Raw genomic sequence first — 25,365 nt, 5'->3', positions numbered from 1 at the left:
GGCTTCATGATTGTACTCAGTCCTCTCTTTCCTGCCAATCTGAACTGAATCTGATCGTTAAATCTTATGAGAAGTTCTTTATTGATACTTCCTAGACATAATGGTTTTCTTAAGGATTAATATTATTATGAGAATGTGATCCTGTTAAGCATCTTTCAGAATCCCATGTTTGAATCTGTAACCTATAGTCATGCCAAGAGTCCTGATATCTTCGATAATATCTATAGTGTTTGATAATCATGACCATCTGTTTGAATCCTTGTAGATTTTTTAAGTAGTGTTGTCAATCTGTGCATATGCTAATTATAAAGCCTGAGTTAACTAATATGTTGTAAGACGCATTTGTGTTGTTGCATATCTAAACTGTGTTTCTTTACCTTTCCTTTGAATATGTTCCTTAATGTTTAGACCTTTAACAGTAATATTATAGTGTTGCATGCTTCTCTCTCATATAAGGTTGAAATATGACCTTTAGACTTACTTGATATGTATATTATTAATTTGGTATTAAAAATGTACTTATAGAATGAAGTTGTTTTTGTATCCTTATGTTATTCTGTTAGGAGAAAAGGTATACTTTTGTGGTAGGGAATATTATAGTATTTAGTTTACATTGAGAGGGCCTCATTGGCACCTAAACCCATAGGAAAAAATGAGGTCGTTAGTGGTTAGGGGTATTTGGGAGTGGACTTTAACTCTAGGTTGGGCTGCTCTCCCAGGCACAAGCATTGCCCTGGGCCTTGAGACCCTTTGGAACTTTGAAGTGTCGGGGGATTCAAAGAGGGCATCGACTTTGAGTAGATGTCGCGACCCGAAATTTTTACCTCCGGGGCCGTGATGGCGCCTAACATTTCAATTGCTAGGCAAGCCAACGTTAGAGGATCTTTAAGCCAATTTTCAATCAATTCAATTAAGTAAAACTAATTAAGCCGAAAAGAAACTAAAACGGAATACAAATGACATAAAACAAATAATATCTAAATACAACCCAAATCTGGAGTCACAAGTTCACGAGCTTCTAGAATCTATACAAAATAGGGTTTGAAATAATACAACTATCTCGAATGAAAAGAACAGTAAATAGGGGAAATGAAAGGGGACTTCAAGGTCTGCGGACGCCAACAGATCTACCTCGAGTCTCTAAATGCCAATCCGAGCTGGTACGCTTTATGGACCGCTGGGACCAGTACCAAAATCTGCACAAGAAGTGTAGAGTGTAGTATGAGTGCAACCGAGCCAATGTACTTCATAAGTGACGAGCCTAACCTCGACGAGGTAGTGACGAGGCTCTGACAGGACACCCACATAAATAAACCTATACAGATGGAAATATACATACAAAGTAACAATAGATAAAGAATTAACAAGTACAATTGGGAGGGGACATGCGAAAGGGGTACAAGATACGATAACTACAACAGGGAATGATAATAAGAAACAATCAATAAACCTTCAACCAACAAAATGAACAAACATAATGAATAAAACTGCATGACATCATCCTTTGTGCTTTTACTCTCATCATCACTATGAAACAAAAATAACAGCACGACATCACCCTTCGTGCTTTTACTCTCAATCTCACCATAAACTGATAAATACGGCTCAACATCACCCTTAGTGCTTTTACCCTCAATTTCATCATGAATCAATAGATACGACATGACATCACCATTCGTGCATTAACTATCAAATATGGCATGGCATCACCCTTCGTGCATTAACACTCAGATACGACACGACATCACCCTTCATGCATTAACACTCTCCCTTACCATGTAACAATGAACATATAACAACAGGGTGATAGAATAGCAAGATCAAGTCTTATGTCAACAATGGTTCCACAACACCAATATCTTCTTTAGAAACAATATTCAATTATCACATATTGCCCATAAATGCGGAAAGAATGATCAATTTAGTAATTAACTAGTCTAAGCATGGATATCATGATCAAAGAAAGAAATAAATGACAAGAAACAAGTCCTACCCGCATGCTTTAACCCAATAACAACGCATAAGTACTCGTCATCTCCCATATACGTTGTATTCAACATTTAAACAAGTAGAAAATAGGCAAACAAATCCTAATCCCTCGAGTCAAGGTTAACCACGACACTTACCTCGCTCCAAAAGTCGACTAAAAGCTCTATCAGAGCCTTTCCCCTAGAATCCATCTCCAAACCACTCGTATCTAACCACAATTGACTCAATAATGTCAAATATTGCTAAAGGAATCAAGTACAATTCATAAATTTAGAATTTCCACACTTTTCCCCAAAAAGTCAAAAATTGACTCAGGGCCTGTTTGGTCAAAACCTGAGGTTCGGACCAAAATTCATTTTCCCATTCACCCCCGAGCCCGATTATGTAATTAATTTCGTAATCCAACCTTAATTTGAGGTCCAAATCCCTAATTTGCAAAAACCCTCAATTCTTTCTAAATCCCTAGTTTTCTACCATGGAAGAACAAAGATTAGGGCTAGAAATTAATGGGTGATGTTAGAAATGAAAGAAAATGAGTTAAAGTGTACAAACCTATGAATTGATGTTGAGTTTTCTCTTCCAAATTGCCCCTAGGCCGAGCTCTAATGGAAGGGTTATGAAAAATGGGAGAAATCCCATTTTTTGAACATTTAAATTACTGGGCGGCAGGCCTTCTTCGTGTAGGGCCTGATGTGATCCCGCAGCAGCGGCTCGAATAGCCTACGCGTTCGCGAAATACCCTTCACGTTCGCGAAGTCTTACACCCACCAGCCTACGCGTTTGCGAGCCTTGTGTCACGTTCGTGAAGAGTATTGGTCAACTCCCAGTCCCTACCTCTATTTTACTACGCGTTCGCGTAGAGTAGGCCCCTCAATGCTCCGCGTTCGCGACCAAGGTTTTGTGTTGGCGTAGAACAAGATCTCCCCCAACCCATTTTACCCTTAGCAATCGCGGGAGTATATTCGCGACCGCGTAGAAGGAAACACCAGAAACCAGCAGAAGTGAAAAACCAGCAAACATTCTAAGTTCAAAAGGTCCGTAGGCTATCCGAAACTCACCCGAGCCCTCGGGGACCCAAACCAGATATGCACACAAGTCCAAAAACCTAATACGAACTCGCTCGCGCAATTAAAACACCAAAATAACGCCTAAAACTACGAATCAGACACCAAGTCAAATGAAATTTCAAGAAAACTTTAGAATTTCTATTTTAACAACCGCACATTCCGAATCACATCAAACTAACTCTGTTTCTCACCAAATTTGACAGACAAGTCATAAATATAGCAATGGACCTATACTGGGTTTCGGAATCAAAATCGGACCCAGTATCAACAAAGTCAAACATTGGTCAAACCATAGATTCATTAAGCCTTTAAACTTCAAATTTTTGATAAAAAGCGATAACTCGAGCTAGGGACCTCCAAATTCGATTACAGGCATACGCCCAGGTCCCAAGTCACGATACAGACCCACCGGAACCATCAAAATACAGATCTAGTCCGTTTTCTCAAAACATTGACCGAAGTGAACTCAAATGGACTTTAAGCTAAAAATTTCATATTTTATCAATTTTTAACATAAAGCCTTCTGGAAAAACACCCGGACTGTGTACGTAAATCGAGAAAGGCTTAATGAAGCTATCGGAGGCTTCGAAACATAGAATTAAGGTTTAAAACTCTAGATGACCTATCAGGTCATCACAGTAGAACTCTCTCCTTAGCCCTTAATTCATTGACACTTGTTGTTCTTTAGGGGTTTGGTGTTTAATGACAACGAAAGTTTTTCAATATAAATTATTTGCCATGTATAACCACCACATTAGTATAAGTTTTCTCATAGTATTACAGTATTGATAGTTTGTTACATTTTTGCTTCGATCATTTGGTTATATGTCGGATGCATGACTGAACATATAGAACATGTATCTAATGACTTTCTCTTTCTTTTGGACATGTACATTTATTTGGGCCTGCTGAGTTCCTAAGGAACTCTGGCCGAAGCCTAGTATTGTTGCATTTTGGTATTCTGAAGTTAATTGTTGCCATCCCTTTACTGTTGGGCCTTCCTCTTTGAGGCCCAAATACCAGAGTCCAATCCTTTCCCTCCAAACCCTTTTATTATTATTTACTGCTTCGCTAGTTTAGTCCACTGCCTTTTTGTATTTTGTTACATCTTTTGTTATTGTCCTATCTCACGTGTATATAACGCTTATATATTGGATTGCATGCTCTATTTTATACCTTAATGTCATATAAAATATAGGCAATCCCTAAATAACATAGGATTTAAAAAGGAATTAGTTAGTAACTAATCCTCATTTCGCTAATTACAATTTATTTATATCATTATTATGTTTTAACTCATCTTCTTGTCTCAAAGATTTTGAATCCCCCCAAAACTAAGCAAAAAATGGTAGCCTCACTTTCTAAAAGGAAAATCAGATCTGAATTGAAAGATTTATCTTCAAAAAGTAAATCAAAATTTCGCAAAAAATGAAGTACTATCGCCCCAAAGGATTTTCAACAAAATGGTCTTTCTTCAAGTCTTCAAATCAAGGTATATCTTAGGCTTATCCCATCTCATTAGAGTAATGTACACTTCCGGGTTTTTAAAAAATAAGTGTTCAAAGTTAGTCCCCATTTTTAAACATCCTTACATGTCTTTTCGAAAGCTTTTCAAGTATATATACACTAACGTTATTTCCTCGATAATTTATACCCCTTTTAATTACACCTACCCTTTGTAAGAATTATGTCCTAATATATGGTAAGCCATATCTTTAGAACACTAATTAAGGCATAGTATGAATAATTGATTCCAAATCTAGTCTAAGTCCTACGAAGCTACCTCAGGTAGATTTTAAGGGGTGCCTAACACCTTCCCCTTAGAAGAACAAGAACCCTCACCTATAATCTCACCGGTTAGCAGACTAATAAAGAATACGACATAGTTTAAGATTTCATTGATAAAGATTTTGTTGGAGAAAAGATGGATCCTTGGACAACTATTGCTAGATATGGCAACAGGTTTTGGCATTGGATTGATGTACTATGGCATGCCACTAGGACTTGGCAACTTTAGCTTAAATCTCTACTTCACCAATTCCAAATCATGAACTGGATAATTCTTTTCATAAGGCTTCAACTGCCATGGCACATAAGTAATCACCCTACCATCTTATATCAATACACTCCCAAGTCTAATGCAGGAAGCATCACAATACACCGTGTATAACCCGGAACCCGTGGTTGAAACCAACACTTTGGCTATAATCAAAGCGGTCTTGAGCTTTTGATAGCTCTTATCACATTCATTAGACCATCCAAAAGGAACACCTTTATGAATTAACTTATTCAATGTGGCTGCAATAGATGAGAATCCCTCAAAAATTAACGGTATTAGCCTATCAAATCCAAGAAACTATGCATCTCCTTAGTTGTAGTAGGTCTAGGCCAACTCTGATCTACCTTAATCTTCTTATGATCAACCTTGATACCATCGACAGACACCACGTGACCTAAGGATGCAACTGTGTCCAACCAAAACTCGCACTTGGAGAACTTAACATAAAACTATTATTCTCTAAAATCTGAAGCACAATCCTAAAATGCTACTCATGCTCCTCTCTACTACGAGAATAATCCAGGATATCATCAATGATATGATAACAAAAGAATTCAAGTAAGGCTTGAAAAACTTGTTCATCAAATCCATAAATGTTGTTGGAGCATTACTCAAGCCAAATGGCTTTACCAAAAACTCACAATGACTATAAATAATTCTAAAAGTTGTCCTAGGGACATTTGAAGCCCTAATCTTCACCTGATAATAACGGAATCTCAAGTCAATCTTAGAAAACACCTTAGCATCTTAAAGCTAATCAAATAAACCATCAATATGAGGCAATGTATACTTATTCTTGATGGTAACCTTATTTAATTTCTGATAATCAATCACATCCTAATAGTACCATCTTTCTTCTTCACAGATATAACACCAGTGCACCCCAAGGAGAAACACCTGGTTTAATGAACTTTTTGTCAAGGAACTCTTGCAATTTCTCTTTCAATTCAGCTGGAGTCATGCGGTATGGTGGAACAGATACAGGTTGAATGCTCGGTACCAAATCAATTCCCAAATCAATAATCTTATCCAGTGGCATACAAGTTAGGACCATAGAGAACATATCTAAAAACTCCCTCAAACCAGTATTGAATCTATAGTAGGAGTCTCTGGATTAATATCTCGAATGAACGCCAAGTATACTAAACACCCATTCTCAACTAAACACTAAGCCTTCAGGAATGAAATCAACCTACTCATGGAGTGATTGAGTGCCCCTCTCTACTCCAACCTAGGAAATCCCGGCATAACTAGAATCACAATTTTGGCATGACAATCCGAGATAGCATAATACAGAGACAATTAATCCATGCTAAGAATCACTTCAAAATCTACCATATCCAACAAAAAGAGATCAGTATTGTGCCAAACCCATTAATAGTAACCAAACAAAAAAAATAAACCCAATCAACCACAATATAATCTCAAACGGGTGTAGACACATATACATAAATATCTAGAGAATTACGACACATACCAAAATGTGATGCAAAATAATATGACATGCACAACTAAGTAGAACCCACATCAAATTAATATCAAGGAATCTCCACACAATACTGAAATAATACATGTGATTATCACGACCTCAAATCCCACCAAAGCTATGATGGTACCTAACACTGCTTTCAAGGCAAGCCAATGTTCAATATACAAAAATAAACTCCAATCATAATAAAGAAATAGTCTCAAAATAGAATAAGATAAATAACTGTAGCAATATAGTGATACATCTAAAATACCATCCCAGAATTTGGTGTCGGCGAGTACATGAGCTCTATAGAATAATAAGTAAAATTGACTGAATAATGATGCAATACTGTCTAAAATACATAAACAGTAATAACAAAAGTAACGGAGGGGACTCCAACGCATGTGGGCGAAAATAGTAGTGCTACCTAGAAATCGCCAACGAGACCGGTGTTACTCTCTAACAATCAGCTATATCAGCAGCACTTGGATCTGCACATAAAGTGCAGAGTGTAGTATGAGTAAAACTGACCCCATGTACTCAATAAGTAGCAAGCTTAACCTTGGATTGAAGATAGCTACAAGATTGGCAAAGTCCGATGCTCACTATCAACAGTCATCAATAATAGTAACATCATCTAACAAATATTTTTCAGCATAATAATAATAATAATAATAATAATAATAATAATAATAATAATAATAATAATAATAATAATAATAATAATAATAATAATAATAATAATAATAATAATAATAATAATAATAATAATAACAATAACAATAATAATAATAATAACAATAACAATAACAATAATAATAATAATAATAATAATAATAATAATAATAATAATAATAATAATAATAATAATAATAATAATAATAATAATAATAATAATAATAATAATAATAACAATAATAATAATAATAATAATAATAATAATAATAATAATAATAATAATAATAATAATAATAATAATAATAATAATAATAATAATAATAATAATAATAATAATAATAATAATAATAATAATAATAATAATAATAATAATAATAATAATAATAATAATAATAATAATAATAATAATAATAAAATGGGCATGCTTTTCAGTTAAATCAGCTAAGTCATAAATTTCCAGATATAGAATTTCAATTAGCATGAGAAAGATCCATAACTATGCCTGCATGACAATTAACAATGCCAAAATCAACGAATTCATAAGGTAATCATCAAATAAGCACACTCTTAGCATTGTATGTGTGCTGGAATAAATCCCCTCACTCAGCACATACCAAGTGCATGTACTGATAGTGCCGAAAGACCATGGGTTATCACCTGACTCCGGAGGGGCGGATCCTAGCCCAAGTGCTAATCGGATAAAAAGTCAACGATTATCATAACTCATCCCAAATGGCTTGGTACACATATCGCCTATATATCAATACCACTTAGCCCAACTAGCGTATGCATCACTTCAATATCAATCTCAATACATCTCTAAGGCCCCAACTCAGTCATTAATCCGCTCAAATCACAATGTGCCACTATGTCACAGTATCATAACTCAATATACCGCACGAATTACACTAACGTGCCATAAATCCACTCAAACCCATAGTACTCAAGTAAGAAAACCAACAACATGTAAGATAGCAGGTAAGAAGTATACAAAGATGGTGAAATAATGCGCGGATATAATATCACGGCTAAAAAGTATGGCTAAAATCAAGGCAAACGGCCCAATATAGCAAAATGGCCCAAACATATCTCAAAGGGATAAACACATAGCCTGGACATGATTTCTAACATGAATAATAGCTCAAGTAGTCATACAAATAGAGAAATCATGATAACATGAAGGCATGATAGCAAAACAAGGCATGTAATAGCCTAAGGTCTACCCAAATCATGAATAACAATGGTGCACGCATATACGCTCGTCACCACATATGCGCGTCACCCCCAACACATAGCAAACATCGTAGTCTATGAGAAACATACCTTCAAGTCAAGCCTAGGTAAGATACTTGCCTAAAAGCGCAAGAACCAATACACCAAAAAGCCCTTACCTCTCGAATCGGCCTCCTAATAGGACAAACCTAGCAAAAAACAACTAAATAACATCAAACACGACTATAGAAATAGATTCCAAGTAATAAAGCTCCAATATTTATAAAATATCAAAAAGTCAACCAAAAAGTAAATCCGGGCTCACCTCCCGGAACCCGACAAAAGTCACAAATCTCGATCATCCATTCAAACACGAGTCCAAGTATGCAAGTTTCATCCAAATCCTACTTCAAATTAGGGTTCAAATTCCAAATAATCACTCTCCAAAATTCACTCACAAAAACCACATCTTCCCCCTTAGATTTCATCAACCAAAAGCCAAAATCAAAGATGGAACCATGAAAAAAAAATCAAATCCAAGTCAAGAACACTTACCCCAATCCAAGTGGTGAAAATCTCCTCAAATATCGCCCCAATCCGATCCCCCAATCTCAAAATATGATAAAATAAGTTGAACCCTCAAAAATATACTATGTCTAGCGACAAAATTTTTGCTTCTGCAGCGTCCCTTTAGCGACGAAATTTTTGCTTCTGTGAGTTTCACTTACTCCCCGACCCCTCTCACATGCAGACTTTCCTCCACTTCTGCAATTGCACACATGCGACCATAGAGCTCACTTCTATGTATTCTCTCCAATCTCGCCTACTCTGCATCTGCGCCCTTCTCGCCGCATCTGCGATTTTGCATATGCGTTAACCGCCCCGCTTCTGTAAATCTCTCCTGCCCAGCCATCCTTCGCTTCTGCTTCCGCATGCCCACTTCAGCGGACTCGCACCTGCGGTCCGAACCACGCAGGTGCGAAAACACCAGATCCAGACTACCTTCAAACCTCAAAATGATCTGAGACTCATCCGAGACACACTCGAGCCTCCCGAGACCTCGTCCAATCAAACTAACCAAACCCAAAACATAACACGGGTCTACCTTAATTCAATCTTAATGAACTAATCGACTTCAACCTTTCAAAACTAATGTCGAACCATGTCTAACCAACTCGGAATAACCCCAAATTTTGCACACAAGTCCCAAATGACATAACTAATCCACTCCAACTCCTAGAACAACATTCTGAACCAGATAGCCTCAAAGTCAACTCCCGGTCAACCCTATGAACCTTCCAAACCTTCAACTTTCCAACTTCCGACAATTAGAGCCAAATCTGCCTAGGAAACTCCAAATCAAAATCTGGACATATGACTAAATTCAAAATCACCATACGAACCTACTAGAACCATCAAAACACCTTTTAGAGGTCTTTTACCCAAATGTGAAATCTCGGTCGGCTCTTATAACTTAAGCTTCCAACTTTGGAACTACGAGTTCCAATTCACTCTAAAACTTTTCCGAAATCAAACCAACCATCCCTGCAAGTCACAAAACAACAAAGAAGCATACGAGAAGCATCAAATTAGAGAAGGGGACTCAAATACACAAAACGACCAGCCGGGTCGTTACATTCTTCCCTTTTAAAATAAATGCTCATCCTCGGACTAGTTTAGAATCATACCTGGAATTTAAAAAAGATGAGGATATCTTCTCCGCATATCATGCTCGGCCTCCCAAGTCGCCTCCTCTACCGACTGACCTCTCTACTAAACCTTCAAGGATGAAATATTCTTATACCTCTTCTTCCGAACTTGCGTATACAAAATAGCCACCAGCTCCTCATCATAAGTTAAATCCTTGTCCAACTACACCGAGCTAAAATCCAACACATATGACAGATCCTCAGAGTACTTCCGAAGCATGAAAACATGAAACACCGGATGTACTCCCGATATGCTGGGTGGCAATGCAAGTATGTAGGAAACCTCACTCACTCTCTCTAATACCTCAAAATGACCAATATAATGAGGGCTCAAATTTCCCTTCTTTCTAAATCTCATCACGCCCTTCATAGGCGAAACTCAAAAAAGAACCTTCTCACCCTCCATGAAAGCAACATCCCAAACCTTCCTATCATAATAACTTTTTTGTCTGGACTACGTTGTACGAAGACGCTCTTGAATCAATTTTACCTTCTCCAAAGCATCACGAACCAAATCTGTGCCCAATAATCTAGCCTCACTCGGCTCAAACAAACCAACTGGAGAATGACATCGCCTCCCATATAAAGCCTCATATGATCCATCTTAATTCTCAACTGATAGATGTTGTTGTATTAAAACTTCGCTAATGGAAGAAACAAATCCCACTGACCTCCGAAATTTATGACACAGGCCCTCAACATATCCTCCAAAATTTGAATGGTCCACTCAGACTGCCCATCTGTCTGAGGGTGAAATGCAGTGCTCAACTCAACCTGCATGCCCAACTCACACTGAACAGCTCTCCAGAAATGCAAAGTAAACTGAGTGCCTCGATCCGAGAGAGTAGAAATAGGTACACCATGCAAGAAAAAAATCTCCTGAATGTAGATCTTAGCCAACTTCTCCGAAGTGTGAGAAGTCATGACTATAATAAAATGTGCAGACTTGGTGAGTCTGTCCACAATGACCCAAACAGCGTCAAATCTCCTCAATGTCTGTGACAAACCTACAACGAGTGATGCGCTCCCACTTCCACTCTGATATCTCGATCTTCTGAAGAAAACCACTAGGTCCAAAAATGTATTTCTTCATCCTCCGGCACCAACAATGCTGCTTCAAATCATAGTACATCTTCACACCACCCGGATGAATAGCATACCGTGAACTATGAACCTCCTCACGAATCAACTCTCTCAACCCATCCACATTAGGAACACAAATCCGACCCTGAAGCCACAACACACCATCATCACCAATAGTCACTTCCTTAACACCACCTTGTTGCACCGTATCCTTTAGGACAAGCAAGTGGGGATCATCATACTGACGAGCCTTGATGCGCTCAAACAAAGATGACTAGGATACAACACAAGAAAGCACCCTACTAAAGTTTGATATATCCAATATCACGAACCTATTGGCCAAATCCTGAACATCCATAGCCAAAGGCCTCTCCCCAACTGGAATAAATGCTAGACTCTCCACACTCTCCATCTTTCTACTCAAGGCGTCTGCTACCATATATTGGCCTTCCCAAGACGATAAAGAATGGTGATATCGTAGTCCTTCAATAGCTCCAACCACCTCCACTGCCTCATGTTCAGATCCTTTTGCTTGAATAGATGTTAAAGACTCCGATGATCTATATACACCTCACAAGACACGCCATATAAGTAATGCCTCAAAATCTTGAGCGCGTGTATAATAGGTGCTAACTCCAAATCATGCACTGGGAAGTTATTCTCATGGGGCTTCAATTGGCGCGACGCATAGTCAATCACCCTACTATCCTGCATCAACACACACCCGGTGCCAACCCACAAAGTATCATAATAAATCATATAGGACCCCGATCTTGAAGGCAAAACCAATACTAGATCCGTAGTCAATGCTATCTTGAGCTTTTGAAAACTCTCCTCACACGCATCTTATCACCTAAATACAGTGACCTTCTAATTCAACCTAGTCAATGGGGCTGCAATATACAAAATTCCCTCTATGAAGTGACGGTAATATCTAACCAGACCCAAGAAGCTCATGATCTTTGTAATGGTAGAAGGTCTGGGCCAACTCTAAACTGCCTCAATATTCTTCCAGTCCACCTTGATCCCATCACTAGATACAGCATGACCCAAGAATTCCACCGAGTCTAACCAAAACTCGCACTTGGAGAACTTAGAATATAGTTTCTTCTCCCTCAAAGTCTGGAGCACGATCCTCAAATGTTGTTCATGCTCCTCCCTACTACGGGAATACACCAATATATCATCAATGAACACAATAATAAAGAATCCAAATAAAGCTGGAACACACTGTTCATCAAGTGCATGAAAGTTGCAGGGGCATTAGTCAACTCAAATGACATCACCAAAAACTCATAATGCCTATAACGAGTCCCGAAAACAGTCTTAGGGATGTATGAAGCTATAATCTTCAACTGGTGATACCCCGATCCCAAGTCAATCTTCGAGAATACCCTAGCACCTTGAAGCTGATCAAATAAGTCATCAATGCGCGACGATGGATACTTGTTCTTGATGGTCACCTTATTCAACTATTGATAGTCAATACATATTCTCATTGACCCATCCTTCTTCTTAACAAACAACACCGGCGAACCCCAACAATGAAACACTAGGCCTGATGAACCCCTTATCCAGCAACTCTTGCAATTATTCCTTCAGTTCCTTCAATTTCGTTGGAGCCATACAATACGAAGTAATGGAGATAGGTTGCATGCCCGGTGCAAAATCAATGTCGAAATCAATATCTCTATCAGTTGGCTTGCCTGGTAGGTCTGATGGAAACACATCTGAAAACTCCCTTACTACTGGAACTGACTCAACAGATGGAGTATCACTACTAACATCTCTGACAAAGGCTAAACGCCAAACATCCCTTCTCAACCATCCGTCGAGCCTTCAAAAATGAGATTACTCTACTAGGAGCGCAACTAAGAGAACCCATCCACTCCAACCTCGGCAGCCCGGCATCGCCAATGTCATAGTCTTAGCGTGACAATCCAAAACACATGGTATGAAGATAGCCATTCATAACAAATATCACATCAAAATCCACCATATTTAACAATAGAAAGTCCACCTTCGTCTCAAAACCACAAATAGGGACCGCAGATGACTGATAAACTCAATCCACCACAATAGAAATCCCTAACATTATAGATACATGAACAAATAGAGTCAAGAGAACCACGAGGCATATCCAGACAAGAAGCAAAGTATGATGGCACATATGAATAAGTGGAACCAGGATCAAACAATACTAAAGCATTCTTGTGGTACACGGAAACAATAGAATGTGACCTGACCTCTACTAGACTGAGCTCCCCCACTAGGACGGCCACGTCCTAGATGACCTCCACCCCGAGTTGGCTGAGCAGGCGGTGTAGAATCTGGTGTAGGAATGGGCCTCTGTGAAAATGGGGGAAATACTTCTTGACATGACCTAACTCTCCACACTCATAGCAACCTCTAACTGAGAATGAATGTGGGACCTGAGTCGGACCCCTTGAATTGGAATATCCACTAAAAGAACCGGGTACAGATGAACCCTGAACAGATGGAGTATGATGAGAACTCTATGTTGGAAGTGTACCAAATGAAGACCGCACAAAAGCTCTTACACTGGGTGGCAGTGAATTATAAGTTATCTTGCTAGACTGGCCTTTCCTAAATCGACCTCGGCCTCCAGGTGAGGCACCACTTAAACTCCCTGAATGCCAGTACCTCTTATCCCTACCCTATATCATCTCTCTGGTCTCAATGCGAATGTGCTCAATATAATGTGCTATCTCCACAACCTTGTGACATGGAGTCCCGGTCTCCACCTCTCTATCCATAGCGATGTGAATACCGTGGTGAAGTCCATTAATGGATATCCTCACTTTCTCCTCCTTAGTGGGTACCAAAATAATCCCATGACGGGAAAACATTGTGAACCTCATCTCATACTCAGTAACTGACATCAGACCCTGCTGCAGGTACTTAAACTGCCTCCTCAACTCCTCTCCCCTAGTACGGGTTATGAAATGCTCCGAAAAGACCTAGGAGAACTAAGCCCAGGTAAAAGAAGGTGATCCTTATGGTCGACCCATCTCATAAACCTGCCACCACCTCTGAGCTAGACCCTACATTAGGAAGGTGGTGAAGTCAACTCCATTGGACTCGACGAGTCCAAATTGCGTAGAATCTCATGGCAACGATCTAAGAATCCCTTAGAATCCTCTAAAGGCATACCATTAAATATGAGGAGGATGCCACTTGGTAAACTTATCTAACATCTTCAGCTCATCATCTGACATCGCGAGCCTACCCTCAAGCTGCGGGCCACTAATAGGCTGAACTCCCCCACTAGTAACACTACAGGAGTCCAAGAACTATGGGCCGCCTGCTCTGGGTACAGGTAGCTGAAGTCTGCGCTCCGCCCCCTACCTGGGAAGTAGATAGTATAGTAGGAAATTCCCTCGCTTGAGACATACTCTTGAACAAGCTAATCATATGGACCAAAGCATCCTGAACGACCGGTGAAACAAATAAGCCCTGGGGAACCTGAGCTGGTACCCCAGCTCATCCTTATAGTCATGAACCGATCCTCAACAGGACCTACTTGTGGCTCCACAGCAGCTGCACGAGCAGGGGCTCTAGCTACGGTGCTTGCGCTTCCCTTACCATGGCCTCAACCCCGCCCCTCACATCCCTAGACTGGGTACGGGCGCTTGCTCAGCTGAACCAGACAATCGCGTATTCACCATCTGTGAGAGAATAGAAAAAGCAATAATTCAAACTTAAGGATAAACAAATCTGCACGATAAAGAATGAAAGTAATGAAGTTTTCCTAATAGCCATGTAGCCTCTCGAATATATGTACATACGACTCTGTACTGATCTATAAGATTCTACAAGACTTGCTCATGACTCGTGAGACCTAAGCAACCTAGTGATCTATTACCAACTTGTCACGACCCCAAATCGCACAAAAGCTATGACAACGCATAACACTACTTGCTATGCAAGCCAACATTCAATATACAGAAATAAACTCCAATAACAATAAGGAAATAGTCTCAAAAACGAAATAAAATAAATAATGGTAGCAATATAGCGATATATCTGAAATACCATCTCATAATCTGGTGTCAACGAGTACATGGGCTCGATAGTTTAATAAGTACAACTTACTGAATGACGATATAATACTGCCTGAAATACATAAACAGTAATAACAAAAGTTAAGGAGGAGACTCCAAGGCCTTAGGGCGGATATAGCAGTGCTACCTTGAAATCGCCAATGGGAACCGGTGCAACTCTCTAACAATCAGCTCTATTAACAGTACCTGGATCTGCACATAAAATGTGTGAGTGTAGTATGAATTAATAATAATAATAATAATAATAATAATAATAATAATAATAATAATAATAATAATAATAATAATAATAATAATAATAATAATAATAATAATAATAATAATAATAATAATAATAATAATAATAATAATAATAATAATAATAATAATAATAATAATAATAATAATAATAATAATAATAATAATAATAATAATAATAATAATAATAATAATAATAATAATAATAATAATAATAATAATAATAATAATAATAATAATAATAATAATAATAATAATAATAATAATAATAATAATAATAATAATAATAATAATAATAATAATAATAATAATAATAATAATAATAATAATAATAATAATAATAATAATAATAATAATAATAATAATAATAATAATAATAATAATAATAATAATAATAATAATAATAATAATAATAATAATAATAATAATAATAATAATAATAATAATAATAATAATAATAATAATAAATAGGCATGATTTTCAATCAAATCAGATAAGTCAAAACTTTTGAGATATAAAATTTAAATTAGCATGAGGAAGATACATCTCTATGCATGCATGACAAGTAACAATGCAAAAATCAACGAATTCACAATGTAATAATCAAATAAGCACACTCTCAGCACTGTACGTGTGCCTGACATAAAGTTCCTCACTCAGCACATACCAATTGCCTACACACACAAGCCCCAAAGACCATAGGTTATCACCTGACTACAAAGGAGCAGATCCTAGCCCAAGCACTGATCGGATAAAAAGTCACCATCATAACTAAGTCCAAATTACTTGGTGCACGCATCACCTAAATATCAATACAACTTAGCCCAATAGTGGGCCTGACGTATGCGTCACCTCAATATCAATCTCAATACGACTCTACGGCCCCAGCTCAGTCATAAATCTACTCAAATATCAATATGCCACTATCTCACAGTATCAGAACTCAATATACCGCATGAATTATACTAACGTGCCATAAATCCACTAAAACCCGTAGTACTCAAGTAAAAAAACCAACAACATGTGAGATAACATGTAATAAGTATACAAAAATGGTGAAATAACGTGCAGATATAATATCATGACTGAAACGTATAGCTATAACCAAGGCAAATGGCCCAAACATGTCTCAAACAGATAAGCACACAACATAGACATGATTTCTAATATGAATAATAGCTCAAGTAGTCATACAAGTAAGAAAGCATAGTAACATGAAGGCCCGATAGAAAAACAAGTAACGTAATAGCCTAAGGTCTACCCGAATCATGAATAACCCCAGTGCATGCATATACTCTTGTCACCACATACGTGTGTTACCCTCAACACATAGTAAATATCGTAATCTATGGGGAAATATACCCTCAAGCCAAGCCTAGTCAAGATACGTACCTCAAACCCCGAGAATCAATACCCTAAAAGGCCCTTGCCTCTCAAATGGGCTTCCAAACGGGCCAAATATAGCTAAAAATAACTCAATGACATCAAATACGGCTATAGAAATTAATTCTAATTAATAAAGCTTCAATCTTTATCAAATATCAAAAAGTCAAAAAAACAAAGCCAAACCTAGGCTAGCCTCCCAGAACCTGACAAAAGTTACAAATCCCAATCACCCATTCCAACATGAGTCCAAATATGAATGTTTCATCCAAATATGACTTCAAATCGGGGTTCAAATCTCAAATAATCACTCTCCAAAATTCACTCACAAAAACTCAAATTTCTCCCTTAGATTTTATCAACCAAATGTCAAAACCAAAGATGGAATTATGAAATAAAATTAATTCGAAGTCAAGAACACTTACCCCAATCCAAGTGGTGAAAATCGCCTGAATATCACCCCAATCCGAACTCCCAATCTCAAAATATAATAGACTAAGCCAAACCCTTGAAAAATATATTCTACCTAGTGCTTTCGGACATGCAGCGAAATCTGTCGCTTCAGCGGCGTCGCTTTTGCGACGAAATTCTCGCTTCTGTGAGTTTTACTTACTCCTCAACCCCTCTCACCTATGGACCTTCCTCCGCTTCTGCGATGTCGCAGGTGCGACCATAGAGCCCGCTTCTGTGCATTCTCTCTAAATTGGGTTGCTCCGCATCTGCAATTCTGCAAATGCACTAACCGCCCCGCTTATCCAAAACTCTCCTGCCCAACCATCATTCGCTTCTGCATCCTCATGTCCGCATCTGCGGACTTGCACCTGAGTCAAAACCACACAGGTGCAAAAACACCACAACCAGGCTACCTTCACACCTCAAAATGATCTGAGACTCATCTGAAACACTCCCGGGCCTCCTGAGACCTCGTCCAATCTATACCAACCAGTCCCATAACATAACACGAACCTACTCGAGGCCTCAACTCACACAAAATAACATCAAAACCACCAGTCACACCTGAATTCAAGCTTAATGAACTAATTGACTTCCAACTTTCAAAACTCATGTCAAACCACGTCTAACCAACTCGGAATAACCCCAAATTTATCACACAAGTCCTCAAGTGACATAATGAACATACTCAAAGTACCAAAACAAAAATCCGACCCCAATAACCTCAAAGTCAACTCCCGGTCAAACCTATAAACCTTTCAAATATTCAACTTTCCAACTTCCGACAATTATAGCCAAATCAACTTAGGAACCTCCAAATCCAAAATCGAACATATGCATAAGTCCAAACTCACCATACGAACCAATTGGAACCATAAAAATACTATTCCGAAGTTGTTTACCCAAATGTCAAACCTCGATCCAATATTATAACTTAAACTTTCAATCTTGAAACTAAGTACTCCAATTCACTTAAAAACTTTCCCGAAACCAAATCAGTCATCCCCGCAAGTCACAAAATAACATAGAAACATACGGGAATCATTAAATAAGAAAATGAGTCTCAAATACACAAATAACCGATTGAGTCGTTACAGTGATAACTGCATCAAACGCTACCGCCTTAGGTTTACTAGGAAAAGCTTAGCAACAAGCATGACTGTTACATGTTTTTCCTCCTCCTCTAACACGGCCTCTACCTGGTTGTCCTCCACCTTTACCTAGCTGAACTGGTGATGCAACAATTGGGGTTAGAATCATGGCTCAAGTACTTCTATTGAGGCGTTCTAATTTATAATCTAGGATATTTTTTGTTGATATACCCTAAGTCTCCATACTCATAGAAACCCTTTTATTAGTGAGGTTGTTGGGGTTGAGACTACCCTTGGTGACCCGAATAACCATTAAAAGAATTTTGCACCAAAGAAACACTGTAGAAATCATACGTTAGAGGTGCATTGTACAACGGCTTCCCCCAACAATTACCATTTGAACCATGGTTGATTGGAGCACCATGACAAGTCTGAAGTGCTAACTAAACTTGCCTACCAGTTGGACCTCTACCATACTGACCCTTGCCTCCAAAAGAGGCACCATTGAATCTACCACTACCGCATGTCTTCTTGGCCTCACGCTCCTATCTCAGATACATGCTAATGCGCTCCATCCTCCTAGATATCTCCACAGCCTAATCAAACATAGTACGTGTCTCAGTCTATAATTCCATTCTAAATTGAATGCCAAAATTGAGACCCTCAATAAATCTCCTCATCTTCTTTGTCTCGTAGGGATTAAGAAAGATACATATCAATATAATTGTATAAACCTCATCTCATACTCAATAACTTACATGTGATCCCACTATTGATGCTCAAACTACTACTCAACTCATCCCTCCTGGTGAGTGCAATGAACTTCTCCAAGAAGAGAGCCGAAAACTGAGTCAAACTAAGGGGAAGTGACCTTGCTAGCCTACCCTAATCGTAAGTCTACCACCACCTCTTTATTGGTCCTCTCAACTAAAAAATAGTGAAATTAACCCCATTGGACTCCACAAGACCCAAATTATACAAAATCTCATGACACCCACGAAATCCTAAGCATTAGTTTGAGGGACCTCCATTAAAACGGGTAGGATCTAACTTCTGGAATCGATCCATCATCTTCTTCTCTTCAACAATCATAGTGGTCCTAACCACTGGCCGTGTTGCAACTATAATCTTAACTACCTCAACTAGTGGAACTCCTAGAGTCTAAACATAGCAGCCTGCTCTACAGTATGAGTAGTGGGGTCTGGGCTCCCCCTCATGCTTGAGAAATAGTTTGGTCCATAGGAGTCATCCCTACTTATGCCATACTCTCAAAGAAACTCATAATCCATATCATCGTCTCCTAAAGCATTGGAGTAGCATAAAGTCCTTAGTAACCTATGTTTGACCTGGCGGAATAACCTTATATGGGACCTAATCACCTGCTAGAATTGCTCTAGCATGTCTACGAGTGACGATAGGTGTTCTACCTCTCCTAGTTGTTATTGTATGAGCCCTAGTCTAAGCTCGAGCCCTGCCCTAAATCCTCTATCTCCCAGCTCTGGCTTGAGGTACTTGCTCCTACTCACTAGCTACCGATGCATGTATCCTCACTATCTGTGTGAGAATAAAAAGGTAAAGATTCAAACATTATGATGAAATAAAATCGCACGATTAGAAAAGAAAGAAAAGGCAAAGTTTCTTAAATGCCCTGTAGTCCCTCAAAAATAAGTATAGACATCTACATACTAATCCACAAGACTTTACTAGACATGCTCATGAATCGTATAACCTATGAGTGTAGAGTTCTGGTACAATATTGTCATGAACAAATCTCACTATGGTCGTGATGGCACCTAACTCAACTCGCTAGGCAAACCAATACATAGAGATAACCATAGCAGAGGCAATATAATAAATGTTCAACTATCATAATATAGATAAATGCAAATATAAATCTAAAATCAACAGAAAAGTGTAAAAATACTACAATAAACCCCCACGAACCAGTAGTACAAGTCATGAGCCACTAAACAAAATGCAACATAGTCTCAAGTACAAATACTATTCGGAATAAGAAATAGTAGATAAGATAGATGAGAACTCTATAAGCTTCAAATCTAAGCACAACATCTTACCAAGAAGTCTTCGAATCATGCTCGTAAGCTCCCTCCTGAACAGCGTTAGGACCAATGCCAGAATTTGCACAAAAATATACAAGAGTATAGTATGAGTACAAAAGACAACAAGAACTCAATAAGTATCCACTCTAACCCCAACGAAGTAGGGGTGAAGTTTTGACAAAAATTATACTTACTCTCATAACATGAGCAATTCCTAATCATAAGCAACTTAGAGATAAAATCAAGAAATATCAGATATAGATAATAAGGTGCACAGTTAAAGGAAATAATAACAAGCATGATTTTTAGATAAAATGACCAAGAGCATAAATTATTGCACCGAATCCGAATATAAAGTTCAACATTGGCATATGCACAGCGATTTAGGGCGTTAGTTTCCCGACTTCAATTTTAGCATATTTTTGGCCTAAAAGAGCACCCCTTTAAGATTAGCAAAGTAAGTTCATACTTTTAGTTGTATTATCGCATGCCACACTTGTATTGGTAAAATACGACCATGAGATGTGGCCAGTGTGATGAGTGACACAAGTCAAGTATTTCCTAGACGACACCTTGTCATCTTGAGCAACCCATCATCTCTGGAATAGTACAACTCATTCTTGGATAAGGAAAGCCTTGGAATCAACATACTGGAAAGCCACAAAGGTCCATATTAGTACTCACCTAGTGATACCGGACTCCGAGATACGTAGGATATGCTTATAATTGCACCCATTAGTTATGCCTCATGTAAGCATAACCGCGGAGATTTGCATCTACTGCAGATAATACGAATAATGGCTAGGCGAGAAATTAGGGGAGCAATTATGTAAATATTAAAGTATAAATATCCCTCTTCTCTCATTTGTACCAATTCTGATTAGCGCATTCCTACTGTAACTATACTAAAATTGCTACTCTCCTTTGGTCACGATCAACTATTAGATCAACACATAGGATCAATTAGTCAAAAGCTCTTTCTTTCTTCTTTATTACATTTACATTATTTTATTTTTTTTGCAATCATTAGCTTCTATCTGACACCCGTTAACAAAGATCAACTTAATTTGATTGAATCAATTTCTCGAGGCATAATTATATAAATTTAATTGATTTAGCATAATAAGCAAAATTTAGGTTAAACGTTTTGGTGCGAACCGGGCGACAAAAGAAATTGTGCATTCATTTTAAAACAGAGTTGATATTTCTACGACTTCCTTATTTCGCTTTTGATTCTCACATGTTAACTACGATCTGAAGGAGTAGAATGTTTGAAATCAAAAATCAAACAATTGATCCATCTCAAAAAGTGGACCAAGCCTTACCGAAGGGAGAAACTACGGATGATCAGAGCACTGGAAATTTACCGCGCCCATCCAGGGAGAATTTCCCCCGAGAGGACTTTTAGTAGGGGCATAAAGCAACCGGATTAAAAGAAATAATGAGAAGTTTCATAACTCAGAAGCAGGCGTAAAACAATCAGATCAGAGAGGTGTTGATGGCATAAACTAACAATGCATATGCATGAACACTAGTAGTTCCTCCATTGTGATTAGAACCAGCTGATGAGACTCCAAATTTCGTATCAAGAAATTCCGACATCGAGGGACTACCTGGTGAAATTGGGGTTGGAGGTTCATGTACAACAGGTACTTTGAAATTATAATTTCTATATTAACTTTGCAGAATATTTGTTAAATAGATTAAGAAACAGAACAAACGTGTCAACCAAAGTTTCAGTGTTTCAACCGTCATCAAAGAGGATAGACATGGACAAATACTCTTGTTAACCTTGGAAGCCAAGTTCTGCCCTATTATTGATACCAAAGAAGTTCAAGATGCCTGATATTCTGAAATACAATAGCACATCAGATCCTCGGGATCACGTCATAGCATACACAAAAGGGGCATAAACATGGTTTTCTCTTCTCCGCAAAAATTCAATTGGTTCATCTTCAGAGCTTGCAGATGCCTTTGTGAAGGAACACATCAGAGCAAGAAGGTGAAAAAGCGAATGGAGGACATTTTCAAGATCCAATAGGGACGCAATGAATTAGTTCGGGAGTTCGTAGATCAGTCAAAATGGTGTTGCCTCTGGGACCGGACAAATGGACCTCAATAGCTTTTGCAAATAACTTGAACGCTAGAAGTTAGGAAGCTACAAGAAGGTTGGAAAAAAAGCCTTCAAGGATTCCCCTCGATGGCCTGAAATTGTGTACATAAACGGTATAGTATCAAGCTCCGATTAGAAGAAGACACACTAGTCCGAACTAATGCCCACTATAAGACAAAAATTTGAGGGGTTGTTATAATCCTTATTACAGACCTTCCAGACAAGATGCTGATAGAAGACAAGTGTCCAACCGAAATGGCAGGAGACAAATCAGAGGAACAATGCTAGTCCCTCACAAAAAACTAAAGAGGCCGATTTGCCAAAGCTTGCGGATTACAACTTCAATGTGAGCATCTTCGAATTGGTGGCAATATAGAGATAAATGGTTAATAAGGTAAGATGTCTTCGAGTAATGAGGTTAGACCCCCGTAAAAGAAGTCAAAAATTTGGTGTGAGTTCCATATTTCTTTCACAATAATGTACATTTTCTCCTATTTTATAGGTTTCACTCAAAACTCCAATCACGCCTCCCTTAACTTTTCAAAAGCTCATTACAAATTCAAGTGATCACTAGAGGTGAAAGGTTCAAAAACATGATTAGATTAAACCAAAGAGTTATGCTTGTAGGACATACAAATTTTGGTGGACAAAAGGGCATAACAAAGATGTTACATCTCGCTTTTCGTACGATTAAAGTTTCGTTTTCAGTTAATTGACGTAGACTCGGGGGTGAGATTTTTTGAGATTATAAGCATTTATGCTACTCATAACAAGAAATAAGTACGTGCCGTGAAAGATAAAGGGTAAACGAATCAAAGAAAATGAGTTTTATTGAAGGTTGTTGATTTGAGATACAATACGGTCTGAGCGATAATACCCGATATTTATGGACTAGTACCATACAAGGTAGTACATGACCATGATAGTAAGGTGTACAAGGTATGTTAAAAGTAACTAGTATTTTAAGTAAGTTGAGATAATTTTTAATTATGTGGGTAATTGGTTAATTATTAGGTAATGAGATATTACCTAATTAATTAGGGATATATTGGATAAGGATTAAATGGCATGATGTGGCAGCCCCCATTCAAATGAAGTGACTCACAATCTTGATTGAAAGGTGGCCATCTAAAGTAATATACATATGACACTTACGTGTAAGACATTTAGTAAGTTTGGCTTCATTTGTACTTAAAATAATCAAGTAATAAATCATATAACCTTCTTCCTAATTCAAACATTTCAAAACAGATGCTAAACTCAATCCAACAAGTTTTCAACAACATTTTTTGCAACAAAACAATTCCAACGAGAATTATTAGCACCTTAGCAACGAAAGATTTTGCGGTTCTAAAGGAGTACGGTGCAACCTTTTCCAAGAATATCATACGGATTTTTTCCTACTCCAGGTATGTTAAGGCTAAATCCTTCCTTCATTTTGGCATGATCTCGTAATTACATGTGTTTGATAACGAGGCATAAAGAGAAGTTCATACTCCCAAATTTATGTATATTTTCCTAGTCTCGTAAGTTACAATATTCTCCTTATCGGGACTTCATATTTAATTGAGTATTGTCTTTCCATTGAGCTACCTCTGATCAGATGGGCAGGCCCTTATTGGGCAACCTCTAAACAGATGGTAAGTTATATACCGAGCCTGCTATGGCCGAGCGCCTATGAGCGAGCCTAGTTGGCCGAGATACAGAGCCTAGTATGGCCGAGCGCCTATGAGCGAGCCTACTACGGTAGAGCAGTTATATGTATATATATACCGAGCCTTATAAGGACGGATAACTATTTTACTTACTATATTTAGAGAGTTGAGTCAGTGTCAGTAGGTGATCATATCTTCAGATTATCTTTGACTCCCAGTTACTTTCAGCTATTATTATTATCAGTTTAGTTTCAGCTTTCAGTTATATTATTGCCTTGCATACTCGGTACATTATTTCGTACTGACGTCCCTTTCTCTGGGGACGCTGCATTTCATGCGTGCAGGTTCAGATAGACAGACGGGTGGACATCCTCAGTAGGTGTTGCCCGAGTTCAGCTTTATCGGTAAGCTCCACGTCCTTCGAAGTTGCTGGGTCTAGAGTTTTGTGTACATTCTATATATAGGTTATGGGTAGGTCGGGGCCCTGTTCCGATCTCAGTACATCCATTAGTAGAGGCTTGTAGACTTTTCCTGTTAGTTAATGCAGTATGTTGGGCTTGTAGGCCTTGTATGTATAATATATTGGTTTGTCAGTTGTAGTAGCTATGACGGACTTGTCGGGCCCACCTTATATTGATGTTTAGCCAGTAGTAGTTTTCATTCAGTTTTATATTTTGCTTCGCAAATCGTCTTGCAATATGTGGCCCCATGGCTAAAGAATGACATTATATGTTCAGAATCCCTTAGTCGCAAGTTGATACGCAAGGATAGATGAGGCATCGGGTGCCGGTCTCGCCCCCGGGTTTGGGGCGTGACAAAAGTGGTATGCGAGCAGTTCTATCCTAGGGAGTCTATAAGATGTGTCTAGTAGGGTCTTGTTTATAGATGTGTTGTGCACCACATTATATAAGCAGGGGACTACAGGGCATTTAAGAGTTGGTTACCCTTCTTTTAAATCTAAATCGTGCTATAGAACTGAGTTATAGGAAATTTGAGTTAAACTTACGCGTTGGCGTTGGC

The sequence above is a fragment of the Nicotiana tabacum genome, chromosome 19 (assembly GCF_000715075.1).
Source record: "Nicotiana tabacum cultivar K326 chromosome 19, ASM71507v2, whole genome shotgun sequence".
Taxonomy (NCBI): Eukaryota; Viridiplantae; Streptophyta; class Magnoliopsida; order Solanales; family Solanaceae; genus Nicotiana; species Nicotiana tabacum.
Note: the sequence above shows the minus strand (reverse complement) of the source record.